The following is a 4,829-nucleotide window of genomic DNA, read 5'->3' as shown; positions in this document are numbered from 1 at the left end:
TAAAAAAAAAAAAAAAAAAAAAAGGTTTTTGGGAAAAAAAAACCCTAGGTTCAAAACCCCCCCAAACCCTTTTCCTGTTTTTTTTTTTTTTTTTTTTTTTAAAAAGATGACCGGTAAGGGGATCTCAACCCTTGGCTTGGTGTTGTCAGCACCACGCTCAGCCAGTGAGCAAACCGGCCATCCCTATATAGGATCCGAACCCGTGGCCTTGGTGTTATTAGCACCACACTCTACCGAGTGAGCCACAGGCCGGCCCTGATTTACCTGATTTTAAACAAATAAATCATCTGTCTCATTTGCTTCATCTATAAAATGGCATGATAATGATAAAACCTACAGCAAAGAGCTGTACTGAAGATTAGTTGCAACACAGCTAAACTATCAATAAAGGTTGATTAGTGTTTTTATCATTTTGGCACTAGTTTCCTTGTGTGATTGTTTGTGGGTATCTAACTCACCTACCAGCATGTGGGCTTCAAAATGGGGACTGTGTCTTATTTCTCTTTCTAGCGCTCAACACACATGTACTGAATGAAAAACCAACTTGCAATTATGTGTATATTGGCTTCATGACCTCTACTTGAGGTTGTCACCTCAGTCTTTCTTTTCACGATATAATTTCCATGTTCCTCCAGGGCCTGTTGCAGTGACTTTAGTAGGCCCTTGATAAACACTTAGTGACTTATTGAATGGAATTCTTGAGGTGCAGCTCTCAAAGACCAATGAGGAACAGGAATCTGTGTTGAATACCTGCCATGTCCCAGGCACTGTACATATATCATTTCCTTTATTTTTTTATTTTTATTTTTTTATAAAGATGACTGGTAAGGGGATCTTAACCCTTGACTTGGTGTTGTCAGCACCACACTCTCCCAAGTGAGCTAACCGGCCATCCCTATATAGAGATCTGAACCTGTGGCCTTGGTGTTATCAGCACCACACTCTCTCAAGTGAAGCACGGGCCGGCCCTATATTTATATATCATTTCCTTTAAAGAGACATGTCTCATTTAATCCTTACCATCATGCTATAGGGTCATTATACTGCTTTACAGATGAAGACACAGAGGCTTAGAAAGGCCAAGTAAACCTATGAGGTGTCAGAGTCCTAGTTCTTTCCCTAATGCCAGAAGTTTTCTGTCAACATCCAGTAAACAGGATGAAATTTCTCAATCTGTGTTTTAAACTGGAGCTATGGTTGCTATAAATAGGGCTGTCCCTGCACTTCACTCCTAGACCACTGCTCTGCTGTTACAAATTTTGAAATGGTTTGTTTTCCTCCTTGTCTTTCCTTTTTTCCTTTTCCAAGAGAATGGAAAAATCTTCTCTGCAAAGAGGCTTGGAAGGAGAAAGCTACGATTAACACTCTCAGGGCACAGTGCAAAACGTAAGTGTGAGGCCCCTTATTCAAAAATTATTAAGAATTTCAAGATGGTGAAAGGAGAGCATTTAATCAAATGTCCAGGTGTAGAGCCTCTCTGCGTGCAGGGCCCTGGGCCTAGGCTTTTACTCCCTCTGTCTTCAGAGATCAGAATCAACAGCCCCGGGCCGGCCTGTGGCTCACTCGGTAGAGTGCGGTGCTGATAACACCAAGGCCGCGGGTTCGGATCCTATATAGGGATGGCCGGTTTGCTCACTGGCTGAGCGTGGTGCTGACAACACCAAGCCAAGGGTTGAGATCCCCTTACCGGTCATTTTTTTTAAAAAAAAAAAAAAAGAATCAACAGCCCCGGGCCGGCCTGTGGCTCACTCGGTAGAGTGCGGTGCTGATACCACCAAGGCCGCGGGTTCGGATCCTATATAGGGATGGCCGGTTTGCTCACTGGCTGAGCGTGGTGCTGACAACACCAAGCCAAGGGTTGAGATCCCCTTACCGGTCATTTTTTTTAAAAAAAAAAAAAAAGAATCAACAGCCCCGGGCCGGCCTGTGGCTCACTCGGTAGAGTGCGGTGCTGATACCACCAAGGCCGCGGGTTCGGATCCTATATAGGGATGGCCGGTTTGCTCACTGGCTGAGCGTGGTGCTGACAACACCAAGCCAAGGGTTGAGATCCCCTTACCGGTCATTTTTTTTAAAAAAAAAAAAAAAAAAAAGAATCAACAGCCCCTTGTCCTGCCCAACTTTCCAAATATGGCTGCCACTTATCCTCCCATCCCTGAATGCACTAGCCACTCCTCTTAAGTAGAGATGGACTTTATTTCTCCTCTTCCTTGAACCTGGACTGGCCCTGTGGCATGGTTATGCCAATAGAATGTGGCCTACATAACTATGTCAGTTCTAGGCCTGGGCCATAAGAAGTCTGGCAGCTTTCATGCACACCTCTTTAAAATTCAGTTGTCCTGTAACAAAGCTCAGGTTAGACTACCGAAAAAAAAAAAAAGCTCAGGAGAGACCACATGGAGACAGAGGAGGCCACCCCTCAGCTGTTCATGCCACCCCAGTTAAGTCACCTGACATGTTAGGAAAGCTATCTTGGTCATTCTCACCCTAGCCAGGCTCCCACCTGAATGTGATCACATGAATGACCTGAGCCAACACCACATGGAGCAGAAGAAACACCCGGCTGAGCACAGCTAACCACAGAATCATGAGAAATAATGAATCCTTGCTGTTTAATCACTAAATATTGGGTAATTTGTCATATAGCAGCAAAAAATAAAAAACTTCCCACCCCCAAGTCCTCTCCCAACTCTACACTCCACATTATTATAATTTCCAAAAGTGCCCTGGGTGAAAGGAAAACTGTGAGTGAGAGAGATTCACTGGCCTCCCACTGGCACAGTCAGCCTAGCAACAGCAGCCTTGGCAACCAGATGCTGGAGACCCTCAGCAGGTCATATAGGTTTGAGAAATTGTTACAGGGGCAGACATAAGTCTTTGGGGTGGAGTCCAGGAGAGGTGTCCAGGGAGATGGAGTGACAACAGCTGACCTTGTTTCCCACCCTCAGTCACCTTCCTCTATCTGAGCCTGATAAGCACAGAGGCTGGGCTTGGAAGCTTTAGCCAGCTCTCCTTTTAGTTGTCCCTGATGGCCATCTGTTCCTTCCATATTTGATGCAATGCAGAGCAGGATTAGAGCCCACAACCATTGTCCAGATTGGCTGGGACATGCCAGGAATGATCAGGACAGAGGAAAATCCCAAGAGGCCTATGGCATCTCCTCCCCCCACATAACACTTGGCCTGTGGCTGGGTGAGCCTGACTTGTCTTGCAGGAACTGACTGAAGCACACCTGCTGTGTCCAGATGCTGGCCAGACCATGCTGACTGAGCAGGTCCTGCAGTGGTTCTCAGCCTCAACTGCACATTAGAATCATCTGGAGAGCTTTCAGACATACTCATGGCTGGTGTCACTGCCAGAGATTTGGATTCCTTGGCTGAGGAGAGGCAGGTGAAGGGCAAGGGGATGGTCAATAGCACAAAATGGAAAGAAGGAACTGACTCTGCAGTCAGAACAGGCCTAGATTCAAATCCTGACCCTTCCTCTTAATAGATGTATGCTTTCCCTGGTCCCCAGCTTTCTCATCTGTAAAATGGGTGACTATTATCTCCCTCTCCAGGAGCTAAGGGGACTCAGTTGCTGTAGAACAGTGATTAAAACTAAAGACCTTGGAGGCAGAGAGAGTGGGGTTAAAAATCCTGGCTCTAGGGCCAGCCCGTGGCTCACTCGGGAGAATGGGAGAATGCGGTGCTGATAACACCAAGGCCACGGGTTCGGATCCCATATAGGGATGGCCGGTTCGCTTGCTGGCTGAGCGTGGTGCTGAAAACACCAAGACAAGGGTTAAAATCCCCTTACCAGTCATCTTTTACAAAAAAAAAAAAAAAAAAATCCTGGCTTTAATCCTTCAAAACCACGAGACAAGGGTATATTAAAAACAACTGTATCCAAAAAATTTTTGGCAGCTTAAATGAAATGAATGAATTACTTGAAAGACACAAACTACCAAAACTCACTCAAGAAGGAACAGGTAACTAAACAGTCCAATAAATATTAAATTGAATTTGTAGTTTAAAATTCCAGGCCCTAATGATGTCACTGGTGAACTCAGCCAAAACTGTGGAATTATCTAGGTTATATGTTTAAAATCTCAAAAGATGGAGGTAATCAACTTACCCCTGCGTTAGCTACAGGGCACTGGCATGGACACTTGACCTGCCTTACATATAACTGGCTAGTGACTTTGGGTAAATCCCTTCACTTCTCCGTGCTGCAGGATTCTTAGCAGGAAGATGTTAAGATTTGGAAAATGCTCTGCTGTGCCTCATTCACTAGGGAAAATATATGCCTGCTTGATGCTGGAGGGGAAGCAGGCAGACTCCTGAACAGCAGGACCTTGCCCAGGGCCAGTCACTGGGGGCCCTTCCACAAAAGTACAGCAGCCTAGCAAGAGAAAGACTTGACCAGTGGTTTGACTCTGTAGTTAATGATACAGATTATTTGGAAACGGAAGGTACATTTCTAAGCACTTTTCGTATGTTATCTCTTTTAATAATAAAAAAAAACCCCAAAGCGGGCAAAATTATTATCCTCATTTTAGAGATGAGAAAACTGCAGCTCAGAAAATTTAGGTGCCTACCTGGCGTAAGGTCACCAGCACTGTCTGACTCCAAGACTCTGCTATCTCCCACGGTAACTGTACAGTAGCATCACTTGTTTGTTTTCTTTTTTTTTTTTTTGTCTTTTGTCTTTTTTCCGTGTCCGGCAACGGATCGCAACCCTCAGTGTCGCCCCCGTACCGGACCGGGGACCGGCAACGGGATTGCAAACCTCGGCGTTGCTCCCGCGCCTCGCTCAGCCAGTGAGCGGGACCGGCCACCCCTATATAG

This window comes from Galeopterus variegatus, unplaced genomic scaffold, assembly GCF_000696425.1.
Source record: "Galeopterus variegatus unplaced genomic scaffold, G_variegatus-3.0.2 Scaffold2271, whole genome shotgun sequence".
In the NCBI taxonomy this organism is placed as follows: domain Eukaryota; kingdom Metazoa; phylum Chordata; class Mammalia; order Dermoptera; family Cynocephalidae; genus Galeopterus; species Galeopterus variegatus.
This window is presented reverse-complemented; position numbering follows the sequence as displayed.